The 21,384-nt window shown below is 37.8% G+C and overlaps 1 long non-coding RNA gene across 1 annotated transcript; it reads right to left on the bottom strand.

The window, feature by feature from the left end:
- Window positions 1–1,616: 1,616 nt before the first annotated feature.
- On the bottom strand, window positions 1,617–13,594 carry LOC103462411 (uncharacterized). Its single transcript, XR_533343.1, has 2 exons — window positions 13,516–13,594; window positions 1,617–1,678 (listed from the first exon to the last, which is right to left on the bottom strand). It is a non-coding gene; the product is annotated as an uncharacterized LOC103462411 (long non-coding RNA).
- Window positions 13,595–21,384: the final 7,790 nt, after the last annotated feature.

The raw sequence follows: 21,384 nt of genomic DNA, 5'->3' as shown, positions 1-21,384 counted from the left end.
TCTCTATGTTCGCTCCTCCCTTACTGTGTAAGATAATATACTCATAAGAGAGTAGGTCACACTTTTTCACACTCCTTCTATCTGTCATCGCTCTGTGACAGAGACAGCAGTGAGAATGGAAAAGGAAGTAGAAATTACAGAGTGACAGTAATATCCTGGGTGCGGATCAAAAACCTTGGACTATTCTGCCACTTGGTGGTTTTGACACAGAATGTGGTTAAGTTGCAAGTGGCCTTCATCTCCAGCAGGAGGGAAAGGAAAATGTCTCTGTCCTTGCCCACTCAATCCATGCATTGATCTAGCTCTGGACGACGGAGAAGTCTATTATGTTGGAGATTACCGTTGAAGCTCTTTGTATGCTGCCCTTGTGTTGGCGATTCAGCCGACTACTCATTAAGTGCTCAGAAGCCAGAACTCTGACCTGAATGCAGCACAGCCATCATCCTCAATCAAACAAAACATCTCATTCTCCCTCATTGTCTCACCTTTAACCTCTTCCTCTGCTCTTTTTATCTCCTCCTCTTGCTCACATTCACCTTCTCATTGCAGCCAATCCCCTTCTCTAAGTTTTTTTTTCTATTAAAACAGATACCAACAATATGTCAGAGAAAATTCCATCTGAATTTATGCACATTGTGTCCAATTACAACAACAAACACATAATGACCAGATCACAGTACTCTGTATTTGTGAAGAGGGAGAAAATGACACACGCTTTCACATTTTCAACCATTTTTTAGACAGAAATAATATTGTTTCATCACTGAGGTAGATTTACATTGTTGCCTTTAGCTAAAGACTCAAACCACAATGAATGTAAGGGCATTCGTTTTATTAATATTCTGTATTGATGTACTGTTAAAACACATATCTCAACATGTTATAACTTTTCTGTTACAGTTATGTTATAGCTCTTGACTCATACTGAGAATATGCAAAAAGGTTGGAAGCTCAAAAGTGACCACAAAGCAGCAGGGAATGCAGCTCAACTCAGGCATCAGCACAATGGAGACCCGAGACTAAAGCAGGGACAGCTACCTCTGCAGCTCGAGTATGAGCTCAAAGGATGAATGCGCCATTTTATTCTGTGAGTAGGTGGAGGAAATCAGGAAAAAATGTTGAAAACAGGTGCTTAACATGAAGACAGAATCTGCATTTACATGTACTTCTTTCATTTAGCTCAGACACAGAGACAAAACAATGTAGAGAGTTATATATAGTGACAGGTCAGCGTTTGGACTTCAACCATAAACACAACTCCAAAGTTAGTGAGATAGCTTAAATTTAAAACATTTGCTGGGCCAACAATTTGATTGCCACGCTGAGTTTGTTTTATGATTATTTTTAAAAAGAATGACACAAGGTAAATTTCCCATGCAGATTTAATGTGAAGTACTGAATGCCAACAACACCTCCTGTCGTCCTGCACCGCCAGGTATATTTATAAAAACCTGCAGCTGTGCGGAGTATGGCTGTCCTTCGCTTGTTATTTATGTGAATGGCCGGAGGGAGCTCAGATGTGGCTTGTCTTTGTAAGTTTATGGTGGAAATATTTTGTGAAAAAGGCCATAAAAAGTAAAAAAAAAAAAAAGCACATTAAAAGAATGCTCTCTTACCTGAGAAACTTTGTTGTGTCTCATTTGTTGTCTTGATGCTCTTCCCTCATGTTTGGGTTGTTCTGTGCATTAAAAAAAAGTAATAATTGTTTCTTAATCCAGTGACAAAAATGGTTATATTGGTACTCTGTAAATGATTATTTTTCCCAGTGAAGCTCACTCATGTTTCCTGCATAGCAATCTTTGTAGTAAAAATGCTCACTATTTTATTTTTTTCTGGTAAGTGGCCACACATGCGAGTGAAAATCATATCAAGATTGTGATATTTAATTCACTCAAAATGTTTAGGGTTTTTTTTGTTTTTGTTTTTTTACATTAGTGACATTTACTCAGTAAGTCGACGGGAAGAAGGACATGCAGAAAATAAAACTATAACTAACGAGCTGTATAAAAATGTGCTAGAATTTAAACTGTCTTGTCTTGTTTTGCATAAACAAGCTGTCCACTGTTTGTATTTTCCCTGTCAACCTCACCTTTCTCTGAGAAAGGTATTTTGACTGCCAGCCATGGATGTCAACAGAGGCAATTCTTCTTTTTTATTTAATTGGGTGTCAGCTGTAAATGGAGCAGCAGGGAGTCTGTTGATGTTTTCTGGTTGCTGTAATTTGAATTTTTTCTCACCAGAAATGATACACAGTCAGTGATTGATTAGCTGCATGTCAAGATACACTTAAATGCTCAAAGTATTGAGGCAACAATTTTATTTAATACTGCAAAGTGCTTTATGTTTTCCACGGTATAGTTTGGACAAGGTATTTTATATACCTTATGTATATAAAATAAGGTATTTTATATATATATATATATATTTGTTTAAAAGACGTGCAGTTTGTACTCATTGACATTATTTCAGGCAAAACCTGTCTTATTTTACGACAGTTTTACCAGAAGTATTTGTACATGTTAAATACAAGAATATTGGGAAATATATATATATATTTTTAGATTTTTTTTATAATTTCAAATTCAGTATCCAGTAAGAATTTTGTTCCTTCTAACAAAGACAGTACAGATGGTGATGTCTTGGCTTATACAGATTCACCTGAAACATCTGAGAGAAAAAAGTTTTTTCCATCCATTTTCTTACACCCTTGTCCCTTATTGGGGTCGGGAGGGGTGCTGGTGCCCATCTCCAGCTAGCGTACTGGGTGAGAGGCGGGGTCACCCTGGACAGGTCGCCAGTCTGTCGCAGGGCAAAAAGTTTATTTTTATTTTTTTTATTCAGCATAAAATATCTGGTTCACTTCTATGAGTTTTTAGTTTGTTGTCTCTCACATTAATTAGCTCAGTTGTCCATTAATTCACCTTTCAGAACCTTTCAGAAAGAAGACTGGAGAAAAAAAAATCATTTTAAGCTGTTAAATTGGCTCATCATCACATCGTGTCTGCCCTGTAGTTATAGACTGCTATGGAAATTAAGAACATGATTAATAAATACCTTTGCTTTGATACCTTTTAATTTTTCTAATTGATTTTCAGCACAGCCCAATGGATGAGGGTCCAGAACTAGTTGGTCGATTTTTTGCCACGTTCTGGTCAGGGCCAATTGATTTTATGACAAGGTTAAATCCCCAGGACCAAACCGATCAATTAATCATGGTTGATTTCCAATTGCCAGGGCCTGGGGAGTGTAAGATCCTCCTTTATTACATTTGGGACGTATAAGATAAGTCTTGAACAAATCTGTAGCCATAATGATTTCCTACAAACGGTGAAGGCTATTTAATGTAAGAAAGAGTGAGTTTCAACAGGTAATACATCACATATTTTGATTTTGTGGAGAAAAAGACTGCAAATCAACTTTGATTAGTGATATTTTTGAGGTCTTACGTGAGTAGGGTAAAACGTCATGAGACGATGATTCTATGATGGTATTTGATAAATGGCGTCAACCCAGATCACAGTCCAGTATGTGGGATGTTTGGTAGGGATTCTGGCTTTGAACATGAGCTGGATTGTATCTATTATTTCTGTGTAATTTGTTACCACATGGAAATTACTGGCACTGCTGAGACGGACCACATTTGGGTAAGGACTTCACAATTAATTTTATAAACTGAGAATATGAAAAGAAGTTACATATAGAAATTTTCTGTGGTTTGTTTTTTAAAATATCACAATACATTAAAAGTAAATGAAGAAAATTAAGAAAAAGTAAAAAAATATCTAAAAAACAATAAGTGACATGAGATTTTCTACTTTTGATTCATTTATTTCCCAGCAATTCAGGCGAAGAACATTAAGCGGCTCTACCTAACTTTCACACTTCGTGCTGTCAAACTTAAACCTCAGGAACTAACCTAGCAAGGTCGCAGGTGATTTGGAGTGACCTGCTAAAAGTAAAGTTTACCTAAAGGAGGGATTTTTTGTGCTGTCTAAAAGGTGGTATTTTATAATAGTTTAACCATGCAGTTTGAATGAATCTGTTGAAAAGCTCATTTATTTTCTTTAAATACAATGGCCTACTTGCATTTTGGTATTACACCCAACAGTTAAAGAAAGAAAGTCTGGTAACAAATGCTCCTTTATTCTCTCGACCTAATTAGTAACGTAGAAAAAGGTCATACTTGTTATGATTACACCTGTAGTACTTTGTTCAAATCAGTTTGAACAAATGTACTAATTATTACTTTCTTTAATCATGCAGCTCCATGAAACTGTGATATTTTTGTTCAAGTCAGAGAAGAGGCCTTATAAAAGAGCGGCGAGGATCACAAAGAAGTGGGCACACATTTCTCTGATTCTTCAAACATTATTATCATGCTGTAATTGACCATGAAGTGTTACTGACTAACTGATGACTCTGTATTATGAAAATACTCATACATACTGAGCAGATGGAGATTATTTCTTGGTGTGTCACTATAGCAGCAGGATTTGTGCTATCGATTCATAACCAGGAAAAGAGAGATAGAGAGAAAAAAATCTGTGTTATTACCGTGTTCTTCAGAGGCATTATCTCTTCTGAAACTAACAGTGGCCCATTTATTGAAATGCAAATTTCGAATCACACACATCGGCATATTTTTCATATTGAATATGAGCGGCTGAACTGTGACATGTTGTGTTCCTCCATGCTCAGGATTGAGGAGGTAAAATGCGATCAAAATCAGTGAGGGGGAAAAAAAGCCCAGCTTTTGATGAATGTGAGTGTTGCATCTGTATGTTAAAACCTCCTTTCATCATCAAAATTGACTGTGCATTTCATAATTTCTTTGGACTGCATGGAATAGAAATGCAGCAGAAGCAGGAAGGACATGAAAGAGGAAAGGGAAGTTAATGATGTCAGGGTCAGACGTGTGCTCCTCTTGAGACAGATTAATGCTCTGTTTTGTGACAAGGAATGAAAAATTATAAATCTATAGCAGAGTTTGCCCTCGCTTTCTCATTTTTCTTTTATGGATTTGCCTTTAGCAGGAAGATACAGTCGTTTTAGGAATTAGACTGTGGCCGTTGAACCTGCTCCTCTTTGTTCTTTGTTGCAGAAAAAAAATCTGCATAGTCGCCGAGAATAAACAATTAAAACTAGCCGGCCTTGAATTCCAACTTCCCTTTCTCCCATCTCCATATGAAAAGTGCTGCCAGTGTGATGCACAATGAATTATTCAAGAACTGTCTTTGTGCGCCAGTGTACAGTATGTAAATTGTGGGAGATAGTTACGATAATTGAATAAAGGTGGAGGACCTTAACTGATTTAGGAGAAAAGTAACTGCTTTTCTTAACACTGCTAAACACATTCATATGCTGATGAGTGAAACTCACTTCACTTGTTTTTTTTAATTCACCAATCAGCCTTCTCTTACAGTCCATACACATCTGCTGCATGTTTAATTGCGTTTGTGCACGGCGTTGATTTTGCATTCATCTGCTTGTTAATGGTAGCTGACTGTTCCAGCACCAACAGAGGAAATGAAAGGTCAGAACACAAAGAGAGGCCAGGTAATGAGCACTTTAAAGAGTTCCTTGTACTTGTGACACTATTTCTGACCTTTCCATCACCAATTCTAAGGAATCCAAAGCATGGATGGGATTACAAATCAGGAATGGAGAAAGCAAACATGGAAAACCCAAAACGGATCATTTCTAGTTTCTTCCTTTTTTACGTTAAAACATAATTATCTTACTTGAGTCCATCTCCAAAAGGCATGGACATATATGACCATCAAATTCACATTTGCATACCAAAATTGCTTTTACTCAGATTACTTAAGTAATGATGACACAGCGCACATACTAACCATGTTATTTTTGTTATGTGAAACAGGGTCTTGACTTCTAATTTTCAAGTGTTTAGATTCGATTTAGTTCAATTCAATTCATGTATATAGAGTCAATTCGCAACACGTCATCGCAAGGCGTCTCAATATATACACACTAAGAAGCCAGAGTGTTTTCATGTAATTAACACCATACATAACAACCTTGCATCCAGGCTTTTGGTGAGATAAAACCTTGTTTTTCTTGCTTCAGTTCAAAGTTTTCTTCTCTGAATGTTCTCTGTCCCTCATGACTCTGTGTGAATACTAAATATTGTTGAACTTGGCGCATTAAAAATTCATGCTGCAGCTCTTTATCCTGGGAATTCCAATTATGCGGTGGACCACTAAATTGTGTTTGCATTTACACTGTCACGAAAAACAAATTTGCTCCCCAGATTACATTCGAAACTCTTTTTGTTTCTTTTTTTGTAACCAAATTGAACCCAAAGACTCTATTCTGAGCTAAATGTGAGTAGCATCTTGCATCTTGGTTGAATGGTGAATTTTCAAGAGATGTAAAAGTTAAGTGAATAGAATAAAGTAGCTGCCAAACATTTAAATTCTTCTCGTATTCATTAATAATATTACCTACAATAATACAAACTCATAAGTAGTTGTTTACAAAATAATTTAGTTTTAAGTTAAACATCTTTTATTGCTCTCATGACAAATATTATTTTATACGCAAACACATTTAAAAGAACCCATCCCATCAAACTTTGGCAAAATCAGATGTATAATAAGGAGGCTGCTCAATAAAATACATACAAAATTATCATTAATCTGTAGTAGATATTTTCCATTGAATTAAGTCTCCAGGTTGCAAACTTTGTCTCTTCAGAATATTATTATTTTAGTCTACGAGTCAATATAACTGGAGAGACACACATTGTCTTTAGATAACTTTAGTCAACTAATTTAGTATTTTCAGTTAGTTATAGCAAATCTTTCTATACAAGCAACAAGAGAGGAACGAACAATGGCACTTCCACCTCCAGTATTTACATAAATCAGAGTTGCTATGTGGATTGCTGTTTTCCCTTTTCCCTCCTTCCTCATTTTAATAGTAAAGCTTTAAATATTAAATCATTCTTTATGCAGCAAAGCTTGATTTAAATTGCTGCATTTCCCTCTGCTTGCCTGACTCTACTTAACCCCTTAAATTAAAAATGAATCCTGGAAGTTTAAAGGCTTCCTTCATTCAGCTGTGTGAAAAGCTCAACCAGTCAGATGTACTCCTGTGCAGATCTTGAGGAATTTCTTAAAGCGCCTTTAGTTTTTGGTAAATCAAGATGAAAAAAGCTATAGTTACAAAATATACAGTTATATATATAAGCACACCTTTAATTTAACATCTATTCTTCTCCTCTGAACTTATCCAAGTGAGTGAATTTAGAAAGATACTGTAGCTCAACATTTCCAGACATTGATTGGAAGCTTTCTGGATACGTATGTCCAGACTGATCCTCCTCTAGTCCCTGAGACGCTACAAGCTACCAGCAGCAGCAGAGCATGCGGGAGGAATATTAGATGTTTAGACAAAAACATAGCAAAATTCTTAGTAGTAAGTATTCGTCTCTCTAAAGCCCTTATTGCTGTTTGGTTGACTGGACACAGCACCAGTAGATGGATGTTGAGGGAGTAATGTGGGAATGTGTGGTGTCCTTCTCGGTAGTGAGATTCAGATCTGTTTGTATTGACCTAAGAAGGAAACTGCTGTCTCATCAGCAACACCCCACCAGATAGTCAATCAGCCTGCACAACCTGGATGCTCCCATCCTGTAGTTTAACACACACACAAATTCAACACATGGACATGTGCACACGTCTCAGAGGATTACGCATCCTGACTGTGTGGATTTTTTTGCATTGCAGGACACAGAGTAAGAGGCCAAATCGAGCAGGAATCAATGTTGGAGGTAAAACTACAGATTTTCTCCTCGCAACACCTAAAGATGTGGATCAACTGAGAATTCCCTTTTCTATCACTAATCGGTGTTAGCTTGATAAAGCAGAAATACATTCATTTATTTGAATTTAACCGTCCCACTAGGTTTATTTCAGACACTTAAACATTCTCCCTTTTGTTTAAATAAAGGTGGAAAGACATTGGTACTGGGATTTTTATTTTTACCTCAGTGACCTGCATGTCCTATGGAGAAGAAAGATGCCATTGTTGCAAAAACTTCTTTGTGGGAGTAAAAGTAAGGAAGACCATCTTTGTCATGACGTACTGAAGACAGAGTGTCAGAAAGAGCTGAAGGAGCTTCATGCAGAGACAAATACCCTATTTATGTTGTCAAAGTTATTTTAGATGGATACAGATACAGATTTGCTATTACAGAATGGCAAAATTTAGATACAAATATGAAACAAATTTATTGTCCTTGTTTTATATCGCGTACTTGATTATTTGTTAAGCTCTTTCATAGATTTAAAAACAAAAGCAAAAGTAATAATTAGGAACATGCAGTGACTACTTCTGACCCTTAGGGGGCAATGCTTCTCTTTCCTACAACGAGACGAGCTTGGTGTGACTACATTGTGTGTCCCTGTGTTTGTGCACCACTTTGTGTGTGTCTTTGTGTTTCGTCATCCACACATTACTAAGAACGCAGACCAACAGCATCATGCCCATAGGCTGAGACAACAAAGGGAAAGGCCATTCCCTGTAATGGCTGCAATAACAGCACAAAGGCCCGTGATCTGCTCTGACTCCCTGTATAATTGGGCCAAAAAAGATGTGTCTCAAAACATATGCAATTTTAAACTTGGCCGGTTTTGAGGAAAGGCCAAATCTGTGTCCGAACCAATACATATGTCATAGTTGAAGTCTTGGTCTGCCAGATTTATACTGTCATCTAGTTACTTTTCAACTCTTTATACAAAAAATGTCCGTCTGGTGAGCTCACAGGTATTTTATAGTCGCTAATTGATTGTGTGATTAGCAACCCAGCAGGCTCCACCCACTTCATGTCCAGTTAAGAGTAATAGTAATTGACTAAGCTGTCAATGGTAAAGAAGGTCGCTGACCAGAGAAGCCTGATGATGGAGGACCAGGACCTGGGGTACCGGCAGCCGTATCCACCGTGACCTTCACCTTTCCCCCACACAGGCTCATTGATTTGATTAGACAAACCAGCAGCAGGGTCCCCCCCCCCCCACCTGCCTCTCCCCTTTCTGTGATCACCCACTCATCTCTCTCCACATTAGCCCGAGTCTTGAACACATGAAGCTTAGAAATGGGCTTTGTGTTTTGGTACAGGGGTTGGTACATCCATTAGGGCGAATATCCTTCATCCTGCGGGTGATGATGCAACATGAGAGCAATCATTCCACATGATCCAATCTTAGTGAACCACAGGATTAAAGTGGGCCCTCGGGCCAGTCCTCATGTTTATGTGTTCCTGTTGTCAATAAAACAAACTCAGCAGCTTTATGTCCTTTTGTTTGGTTGTTTGTTGTCCTAAAGCTTCACTCAAAGGCATTGTATGCATAAAATATCCTTGACTGTGTGTTCTGCTGGGGCTAACGAGAAGAGGATTAAACAGAGTTATTAGTGCCGATGTTCCACCCTGAGAGGGAAAAAAATAATAATCAAACAGACCTAAAAATGAAAAATCCTAAAGCTGGTATCTGAATAATTCAACTGTTCTTTAATCCACGTCTACCTTAGAGCCTGAATTTCTACAATAACAAATCTCATAAATGTAGAAGTGGCTGCACTGAGAAAGAAGATCTTAAATGGTGGGTGCTTGTTTTGCAGGATTGGGTGAAGCAAATGAGAAAGTGAATGTGACGTCTCCTGGGACTCTTCTGGGAAGGAGGCCAGGTGACTAATGGAGGCTGGGTTTGGCAGCATAACAGTGGCTGGATATGATTTTTGGGAGAAAAAAAATATAATTCAACAAACCACTTATTAGGCTACAAGTCAAACAATAACAGGCTTCTACAGACAGGTCAAGGAAAGTATGTTTGAAAAAGAACTACAACTTCAAGGTGTTGCAATGATTAGACAATTCAAATGAGATACTCAAATATTAACTAGCAAATTTTACAAATACCAGCTCTGAATTTTGAGTTAAAAAAATGCAGTAAATTTGATGTGTAGCGTGTTTTTTCTGTGTGAAGTTAGAAATATTGTGCCTGTGTTCAATAAAATTTGCTATGATCTACAGTCTGCATTTTCCTCAAAGCTTTCAGACAGATGGCATGCTTCTCATGAAAAGGTACAGAGGAAATCCTTCACCTGCAGAACATTCACAGAAAGACTTAAACAGTAACATAGAAACATGTTCAGTATTTTACAACTGAATCGTTATTGAGTAAAGTCGTATCCAATGAATCTGAAATATCTTATGTAATTCATGCATTTGTGATCTAGCTAGGTACAATAATGTTTGAATGCGCATTAATGGACCGTGTACACTTTGATCCCAATAAAATTTTTTAAATGAATAACTTGAATTATTGATCACAGCAGCAGCAGAAAACAACGATGCGACAAAACTTTATGACAAACTCTGTTAACTTCAAACAAAAAAAGAGTGATCAGTTGCTCTCCTCCTAGAATCTGTTTGCACCATGCGGTGAGTTGCAGTCATATAGTGTCCGCTTGTGCCGAACTGTTATTGATCACATTTTAAATGTAACCATAAAAAAATGAATGTTCATGGTTATTATGCTTAGTCCCAGAAGTGTCTGAAAAGCTGGTTCTTCATGCAGCAAGGAAAGCCCTTCTGGTGAAAATGTTTGAAATGTTGCACCTTTTCAAACCTTTTCTATGGTGATTTTACCCATAATCTGGACTGAAATACCTCTGACTTTATTTTTAATTCACTTCTGTCATATGTCTTGACTTATTTCCAACAACAGAGTTTTTTTTATTTTACACACGATGAGTTGAAGTACACATGAGCTTGAATATTAGGCTTGCAGAAAGCTGTAAGTAAAGCTGAGAGCAGAATGCAAATGCAAAATAAATATGCAAAATAAATATGTAATGATTAGGGTAACAGCCAGCAGATGTCTTACTGATCCAACTCTGGCTTTCCCTCAATGTGAACACAAACAACAGTAAATAAATGTTGTTAAAGGTCACATTAGTAATTTTTGCACCTGCAGAGGGTTATCACCAACTGGCCTCATCCAGGCGCACCTTTGGTTTTGTGGTTGAAGTTTACCATGTTGGTTTATAAGAAGCGAAAGAATTTTATAGCTAATGAAGAAACACAACCAATTGTGAAAGTACAGATTTGTATATTTTTTCAGCTGTTGCAGCTTTAAGGATACCAAGGAACAGCTAACAAGCTTTGAACCATCTCCACCTTCTAAACCATCTCTATACACAAACTTTCCATTCAGCTGCCCAGATGACAGCTGGGCAAACACTGACCCCATGTGTGCCCCTTCCCTACAGCTTCTAATCTGCCCCCACCCCCACCAGCTTCCTATTTGGGCCCCTTTGCTCCATCAGTAGGCCCCTTTTTTCAGAATTTCAACAAACCACCTGATTAGCCGAACCATGGGCCTAGATGCCCACCCAGGTTCATGACACGTGGGACTCAGGGCTTTGAAATTATGAGGAGCTCAATACACCACCAAAGTTCACCCAAAACAAACAACAGCATCAGATTTGTTTTGTATTCATAGTTTCACGAGTATTTAGGGGGTTAAGAAGTTACCCATGAAACTAAAACATTGAGAAAAAAAAAGTCTGCATTTAGTCGAAACTGGCATGAAATAATACTTAATTTCAACATGCATGAGCAAACCCCAAATTTCTGCTTCCACCAGCATCTCAGCGAGTTAACCGTCCACATGGTTGCAGCCAAAGCACTATTACATCCCTCATTGCTCTTGTAAGCTGAATCTTAAAACTCTCAAAACACTTATTCTCCTTTTTTTCAAATGTTTGAAAATGTTATTCTATGGCAACTTATTACAGCTTAAATCTACCAGTTTCTAATCATAATTATATTTATTGAAGACCAAGTAACTAGTTTATCTGAGCTGGCAAAATGGACTCGAATAGGCAATATTACAAAGTTGAATATTCCAGATCACAGTCAAATTTAACTGTATAAACACCATTTTTTATACAGTTAAATTATAAAGTTATAACTTAAGTGTATAAGAAGTTTAATGACAATTGCAGAATTTGACTATTGACTCTAGTAATATTTTGTCAAGTTATGTAATTTGTTGCTGGACCCAAATGCAGCAGGCAGAGCTACAGAGTAGATTTTATAGTTTTAATGAACCAATTAAGAACAACAACTTACAACCAAAAACCACGGAGAACACGGGGAACACAGGGAGCCAGAGCTGAGCAACACAAGAATCCAAAAATGACAAAAGGGAATGGTTGGGGAGATAACTGTGCAACGGGAGGAACCAGCAAGGAGTGACTGAGAATGAGGTGCTTAAGTACTGGGAGATACAAAAGAGCTGGGCTGATGAGCTACAGTGTTGCAGGTGTGGAGAAAGAGCAGAAGACAGGATGAGAGAGAGAGACAGAGAGAGACAGAGAGAGAGAAAGATGAAGTAACACAGGGGCAAGGGAGAGCATCCTGAGGACTAGGACATTAATCTAATAAAATAACTAAACAAAGGAACATAATAAAACTAGAGTAACTACGAAAAGACTAGACACATGAAATAAATATAACTAGAATAACTAAGAAACTGAAGGAAAAGTAGAAACAATGAGAAGAAAAAAATAGAAAGAACTGTGGAACATAAATAATAACTAAACTCAAAACAAACTCAAGCAACCCAAGATCCTGACATATTTATGCTGAAGAAAATCCACCCACAGACAAAAAACACCACTTATCACTAACAAAGTAGTACAATGCAAAATATATCCCAAGAGATCATTTCATTATGTCCTAAAGCTAAGCAGAGTTTCAGTGAGGGAAAAAATTATACATTTAAAAGAAAAAGAAAATGTATCTAGTTAACTAACAAATCTAACTGCAGCTATCCATCTACGATTATAACACCAGAGGAAAAACATTGTTATTTGAATGAAGACGGGTCCATACAGAAACATGCTATATAAATAATATAGAATAATCTTTTAGAGGAAATTCCTTATTGATTTTCTTTTTTAGCCCAGGGCCCAACAGGGAACCATGTGACTTCTCTGACTGGGTAAAGCTGGCAGATATCTGAGAAATTTCACTTCTGTGTTCTAACTTGTTGTCCACTCATAAAATAAAATGTCATTTACTTGATAAAAAAAATGTGTTTTTGTTTGCATTTCCCATCCCATCAGTAGTGCACGCTGTGCTGTTTTCACAATTTTCACTAAGCAAAACTGATTAAGAAAAAATGATTCTACGTCAGAAACCTATATTCCTCCTTCCATGTTGCATATATGCATCCCTTCTTCAAAAATTACTTTTTACCTTGTTGTTTTTCTACTTTTATATTTTGTTGGTAGGTTATCTTTTGCGTTTCGATAGATGCTTATTTATAAAATTATTTATTATTATGACAGTGCATCTTGATTGATAGTCAACAACTCAGTTGGCAATAAAAATCCAATGCCAGGTTGCTGATAACATTCATAGAATAAATGTTTTGATGTTACATCAAAGTTCAGTTGAAATTTATTTTTTAGTGCACCCACTTCTTCCAAAAAGAAATGTCTGGGTTTAGTTGAGTCCATCAAAACCACAACCTCTGGGCTCTCCATTGCTGAATGTTGCTGCAAAGAGAGAACAAAACTCAGTGAAGAAAAGACGACATCCCAGCTTGGCTAGAATCCTACTATTTAACTGGCTAAACTGGGACTTGAAAAAGCGGTTTATCTAAAACTGTTATTTAAAATTAGAATGTCTCTCAGAGATATTTTGGTGTTAGGTTGAAAAATCTGAAGTAGGACAGGAGGAATTGGTAAACATAAATGCTTCTTTTCAGTGCAATTCTGTCATCTTTTCAGCTCTAAACTTACTGTAAAAAAATGCTTTGAGATGTTGACTTCACCGTATTGTAAAGACCTCTGGTGCTCTTTGGTATTAATTGCGTCATTTACAGGTGTTGGTTGAAAGACTTGTTTTTTAATGACATTTCCTCTTACAGTATAAAAATAAAATTATAATAACTAATCTACTTGAGCTGCATAAATCCGTCACTTGACTTAAATATCAAAGTTGAAATTGCATCTATGCCTGAGTGATTTCTTCAAATAAATTGATTAAGTTCAACAACAAAAACTAATATGGGTAGATATTCTTTAATTTACAGTTTATACATGCCAATAAAGCCTGTACCCTACCTTTGTCAGCACAGGCTCATCCGGAGGTAGGAGTTGTTTACCATCAGTTCTACCAGGAACATATTTTGCTGCAGTGGACTCACCAGCACATCACTGCCATGCCTCCATCCTCTCCAGTTTATGCTTCTGCTGCTGGCATAGCAACTGCTGGAGCCATTCCTGTCCCGGGTGTGGGCCCACACCCTGGGGTCTAATTAATACAACACACTGTGCATCCATATGGCTTCCTCAGGCAGAGAGAGGGAAGGGAAAGAGGGGCACGGACATACAAGATACACTGGAAACATTCAGAGTTTGCCACATTTTTCCAACACAGTATATAAGAAAATACTGCCTGTCAATTTGCTCTACTTCCAGGAGCTTAACTCTGTTTATGAAGATAAAACACCAAGCCAACCTTAACACAAAGCAAGATTAGACACTGCAAATTCTATACATACAAATGTTTGAGACAAATAGCCAGTAAAACTCATCCTTTTTTCATTTATTTTCCGATAAAAAAAACAAGGCCACACATTTAAGCGATGGAACAAAGCTGTGAAAACATATCGCAGTCCTTGAAGAGCTTTTGTTGTTGTTGTTGTTGTTGTTGTGAGTATGGATTAGAGACAGGGGTGAGCTGCTGAAGAGAGACTGGCCAGGGCAACAGGCAGAAAGACGAAGGAACAGCAGAGAAAAAAACAGCACTGAAGAGCAGCAAGTGGGAAGGAGTGAGAGTGAGTAAATGAGTGCTTTGTCACACAGTGTCAGCTAAACACACATATTGCCATGACTGTAAAAGCAAAACATCGGGAGCTTTGACTTTTTCCTGGAAACAAGCACAATAAAACTCTGTTTCTATTTACTTTAAAACCAACACTGAAAGCCATTTGACTTCCCCAGCTTCTCCACAAAAACAAATGTAATTCCAACTAAAGCTTGCTCTTTTTTAAAATTATTATTATTAAGCCCACTCCCACATGATTGAGTGATCATTGTTTCACATCTTTGTCAATGAATGTTCAAGTGGTGTAACAATCATAGACTTCATTTGATATAAATATTGCTATTGGCAGAGTTGTGAGACAAAAACAACTCCTGCAGAATGACTGGCTTCCTGCATCAAAGACGGTGAGAAATTACAGTCAGAGTAAGCAAGGTTTTGTAAAAAATGACAAACTGGTGATGGTGAGGAAGATGTTAGTACTGTTAGGATAAATGAAGGGGTGAAGTTGTACATATATTAGCCACAACAACTGGAAGATTGAGCTGACCGAGCAGCTGAGAGGAGACCAAGATGTGAATGTTGTCATCTGTTGAAATTTTGATGACAGTTTTGTTAATGCTGACCAAAAAAAAATTTTTCTGTAGTAGCTTAAAGGCTTTAATATGATTTTACTGGACCATTCAAATTAAGTGAATCAGTTTTTTCAGGTTTTTCCTAAATCTGATCCAAATAAGGAAAGCAAAGCAGTCGCTTCCCACCATTGGACTCATGCACTCTTGGCAATTTAAGAGATTCTTTTTAAGGAAACTTTATGCTCGCTTCAATCTTGACAGCTTCCATCCATGTAACGAAGATATCAGAATCAGTATATGTTTTATTCTACGTTGGCCAGTGTTGATGCAAACAAACATAAAATTTGACTCCACTTACACACTCCCTAAGAGCACAGACATTAAATATGAATATATATAACCAAGTGACCTCCACAACCAGAAAGCAATGTTCAAAAATTCAGGGGCACTCTGTCTACCCAGAAGCGATGTTACTGCTGCTAAACCACGTGGTGAACAATTTCCCAGTTTCAAGATTTCCACGCAGTGTTCAGGGCCATACGCTTTGAAATTAGCAAGTGCTTCGGGGCTCTTTTGTGTCTGTTGAAAACATTTCTGGACACAATTCTCAAATGTTCAATTTAGCAGGCTTTCTTCAGAGAATATTTATAGACATCAAAGATGATTACTAGGGAAATTCACATAATTTTCTTAATGATATGAACTTCTGAGAAGTGTAAATTTAAAGCCCTACCATGAAAATACTAACTCAGGATATGTGCAACCTCAGTGTTTATGAATTAAACCTTAAGCAGACACACACAATCTCTCCACCACTATGTGTTTTTACATTTTTACACTTTTGTCCATGCATTCCCACCTCCTGCATTAATTGCTCTTACTTCTTGAAGCTGAAGCTTGAATCCTCACACCTCCATCTTCTGCTCCCTTTGTTCCTCCCTCATCCTTTCTTTGTCCTGCTCTGCACATCAGTGTGCACACAGGGGATGCAACATCTCTCCCCTTCCCCCTTCCTCTTTCCCCACTCTTTACCCTTAACCCTCCTTTTTCCTTCTTGATGGAGCTCAGGCACATGGTGTGCCTTAACTGGTCAGTACTCGATCCAATCATGTGTGTGTTCGAGTGATAAACGAAGAGAAAGGAGACGATAAGCATCCATCTCTGCATGTGGGTTCCACACTTATTGCCAAAAGAAAAGGCCACCGGATTTATCTTTAAATACATATAAACGTGTTATGAGGTCAACCGTCCTGCCTGCGTGGTCATCTGCAGCACAAAGATTCCCTCGGCACACATTGCAATCACATCAGCCCTCCTTTTCTCAGAAACAGTCACTCCATTAACGCTTCCAGTGCCCCGTCTCCCGTGGCCTCAGCATGTTAATGCTCACATTCTCCATCAGTCACCCTCTACCACAGGACAGTCCGTCTTAAACCAGAGCCACAGGCAACAGCATGGGGTAGGGAGAAGTGGCAGAAATGATACTATCATTTTCAACCACAAAAAACTCCTCGCTTGAAACATACCCACAACAACGGTCTCACAGTTTCTTCGCAATTTACACAATGCAGTTTATTTGCATTTTTCCCGTGGAAGAAATGAGGCAAAAAAAAAAAAAGAGATTTTTAATCATATATTTTTTTCCTTATTTGTATTGTTCATCTGTTTTGTTCAAGGACTTTTCAACGCAGTTCTGAGAACAAAGAATAAAAAAAAACAGCCCTGAGATCATTAGGCCAACGCATTACCTAATGTAATGCATTTCATGATTACATAATGCAGAAATGGCACATCACATTCTTAATAGATACATGTTTTAAATAGTGCAGTTGCTGAAGACGAGGTTCTTTTTGTAAATTAGGTTTTCTTTAAAGATTCTGACTTTTAGCCATCTACTATTCTCTGTTGTTACTCTCATAAAATGTGTGCTCAATGCTGGGCCTTGGATTTCTTCACTCTCAGCCAGTTTTTGGTGGGTTTACATTCACGGGCAGAATCTAGTTCTACTTCAGTTTTTTTTTTTTTTCCCCAGATGGTTTCACATTTGGGCCAAGCACCTTCTGATGCATGGCAAGATTTCCTAGTGGACTCTATTACAGTGAGCTGGCCAGGTCCTGCTGCAGCAAAGTGTTGCCAAACCATTGCATGTCCAGCTCTGCACTTCACAGCTGGTATGATGTTATTTTTCTGAAATTCAGTGACTCGCTTGTGCCATGCATGTCCTCTGTTCTGCTTTACAAATAATAAAATGTTGAACTCATCTGTGCAGAGAACATTATTTCAAACTTTAGCCCTTCCTTTATGACAGGTAAAACTCTTGTGCTGTCTCTTTCCAGCTTTCATATCAATAGTATCACCTGCTGTAGGTCCCATGATGTACTTTTAGGATTTTTGAAGAGTTCTTTAATCGTCTTGCATCCTGCCTTCGGGCTGAACATCCTTTGAATGTTGGCAGTTGCTATGAAATGTAGTTGCCTCAGACTTCCCAAGAGTGGATTGGCTGATTTCAGATTGTTTTGGGATTTCTTTCCATCCCTTCTCAACTGGAAGGGAATATAGCTATTCTATTATAATTACATTGTTATTATTGGTACAGATTCCAATATCCATTCATCCCATGTATGTCAGTAGCTGTTTCTTCCCGCTGGGTTGCATAGGGACTAGTGCCTATATCTCCAGCAGTCACACTGGACAGGTCACCAACCAATTAGATATTTATTCTGCATTAAGCGATCATTTCTAAACCCATTCTTCCTCAGAGTTTGAATAGAACAAATCACTATCAGCTCATGGTATCATGAGGCCTTGAGTGCTGCAAGCAGGCTCAATATAATGTCTATTACCACAGAAATATCCTTGAAGTCTGACTCACTAGAGAAACTTTGATAAGCCACTTTCTCCTTTTCCTTTTCTTCTGTTGTCTGGATTGTAATATTTTCTGTATCTCACAAAGGCACCAGACTCCGAGATGTCCCCCTCCACTGAAAAAGGGATGTTTTTCCACTCTTTTGTTTGAAAGTTCAAAAAGTTTACAGTGTTTACATCATTAACCTTGTACTTAATGAGATACTTATGTTAAAAGGTGTTTGTGTTGTGACTGAATGGATCAGTTTTCTTGCAATAATTCAGAAAGTTTGCACAAAGCTCACAGGAAAGCTTGCAGGCAGCACTTTCCTTCAGATAAATATCTTCTACTGCCAAACATAAATCCTTTTTGAAATAAGGCTGATCCAATATATTATTGATTTTGAAGTTCTTTTTCTTTTTTTTTTACAATATTTGTGGATTAAATGTACACAGACCACACAAACATTACTACATACACCTTGGAATTGGCATTAAAAACATGAAACAGGAGCAGACAGGATGGTTTTTATTATATGCGACGTGACTGGAGGGATGTCACCTGGTAAGTGCGTTAAGGCAGAGAAAATCTGGAAGTAGTAAAAAAAAAAAAATAAAAAGAGGAGGGAGAACCAGAAAGAAAACTGTGAACATCAGACGTAGGCGAATCCGACTGGCTTTGGTCGCTCTGACCTCTGAACCCTCTCTCTCCCTCTCTCGGCTGCTCCCTTGGAGACACTTAAAAGTGATTGGTGTGAGGAACCAGAAGACATCTGCCCCCCACCTTATTGTCCCGTGGACTCTCCTGGGACATCGTGGTCTCGCTCTAAATGCTGTGGGGTCAGAGGGAACAGGGGCCCAGCAGAGCTGGACCAGTTGGGGATGAGGTTTCACAGCTTCCGTCTCAAATTTTGTGCGTCTGGGTGTTTGTTGGTGTCCATTTGAGGAAGAGAGGGGAACAATTTACGGGTTGCTACTGTGCTGATACCTATGATGAAGATGTTTCACTGATGCTCCACAATAGTAAAATACATTCATTTCTCCCCATCTCCACATTGAGTTTAAAAACTGTAAAAAAAAATTAAATAAAATGATAAAAAAATCCACAATGAGGAAGATGGTTTCTGGGTTTTAAAAAATCTCAGAGGACATTGTCCATGTTTAGCTACTAATAGCTAAACATGAATGTCTAATAATGAATGTCTAAACATTCATTAGGATGACTTCCACTGCATTGTTTTTGTTTTATTTGTACTCAGTTTTGTATCACTGCAAGTATGGCTGGAATGAAAACATTCAATCTGAAAATGTATTATGAATTAATGTTTTGTGGTGGCCTTACTGCATTCCATACTGGTAAAATATCCAATATTGATGGTCAGAAGAAGTCAGAAGCTCAAACAAAAGGTAAACTTCCTTTGGTGCATTACGCAGGAGAGGCAGATACAGAAGCAGCTGACTTATATTGGACTCCAGGTTTGTCTCAAAGTGCAGTCATGCATTGAGATTTAGCGTGATTGTAAGTCTGGCACCAAACCTCATCGACCAGGAGCTCTGGGGCTTGTGCTCGATAGTCTTTGTGTAGCCGGGAGGCCACGAGTTAATGTGCCAAACAGGAGAACAGAAAGGTGGAAAGAAGAGAAAGAGAGAGAGAGAGAGAGAGAGAGAGAGAGAGAGAGAGAGAGAGAGAGAGAGAGAGAGAGAGAGAGAGAGAGAGAGAGAGACCATAAAAGTGCATTGCATTGATCAGCTGCATCTCTGTGGACCACTAGAAGAAAGCAATCAAACACAAGTTTTTCATGCAAATTACTACATTTTCCACAAGGCACACAGGTATGCAGACAATAGAAGACCAACACAAGGTTTATTATTACTAGAACTAGTTTATTATCACTGACATTGTTTTTTTCCCTTAAATCAGTGTTGCACAATGAACCCCCTAAAACAATACAAACCACTAAAAATGTTTTTTTTTGTTTGTTTTTACATTTATACATACACACATACAGTACATACAGTATATGTGGATATGTATAGAGATTTATAATTTAGACATGTGACACCCTGGTTTAAGGTGAGTGTAAAAAAAAAAAAACTTAATGGAAACATACAGTAGAGATCCCTGACAATGCTCTGAGAACACTGGTTAAAACATCTGGTGTTGACCTGAATCGAACTGTGGGTAAAAAACAGATACTGGCAGTGACCTCAGCAGACAGACACACGACAAGACAGACCAACAAAAAAAAAATCTAATTAAATCAAATCTGCCACACAGACATTTTTATGAATGATGATGAGTTAAATATAAAGACTTGTGTCATTCTCATTCCTTCAGTGAAGTTGATCAGAAAGATTAAAAAAAAAGCTTGAAATGCACAGTGTATATTTTCTGCGTTCAGTTTGGCACCACGTTTGAACCCTGCAGGACATAGTAAAAAATGAAAACTGCATAGATGAAATGAATGTTTGTACTTGCAGCCACCATTAATCCCTGTGCAAAGATCAAGATTACCAAATAACCTAATCTTATAGGTAATAATCCATTTTCTCTAATGACTTCTTACTACTGGAGGTAGAGACAACTACGCAAGAAGTTTCAATCTTACAAATCTAAAGTTTAGTTTGCAACTTTAATGATTATGTTAACCTAATAATTTGTTGAATTTTGTATTTATAACTTAATGAGTACCCTAAGTGCAATGGGTTACAGCAGATCAAATTTCCCTACTCCTACGAGTTATGCTGACAACCTATTGACATAATCTTTTCCCTTTAAGGCATTTTTGAATTCTCTCCTTCCACGTTGGGTTAGCGAGAGCAGCATTGTTCTTTTATTATTTAACAGAAGCCTCAGTATTCAGTGGTTTTCACCAGGAGGCTGATATTGACTTAAACCTTTGATTTTAAATTTAAAGGACAGGTGTTGTGTAGATGGTCACACTTGTAGAGCAAATTCTACCCAGGAGCTCTTTCCCCGTTTCTGAGGCGTGGAGAGTGGCTTTAACTCACGTTGGTAACATCGATACAACCCAGACATTCTCCTCAAGCAAAGATGGTGTGAGGGGAGAATGAACACAATGTGTTATTTTTTTAAAA

Source organism: Poecilia reticulata, linkage group LG3, assembly GCF_000633615.1.
Source record: "Poecilia reticulata strain Guanapo linkage group LG3, Guppy_female_1.0+MT, whole genome shotgun sequence".
In the NCBI taxonomy this organism is placed as follows: Eukaryota; Metazoa; Chordata; class Actinopteri; order Cyprinodontiformes; family Poeciliidae; genus Poecilia; species Poecilia reticulata.
This window is presented reverse-complemented; position numbering and strand designations above follow the sequence as displayed.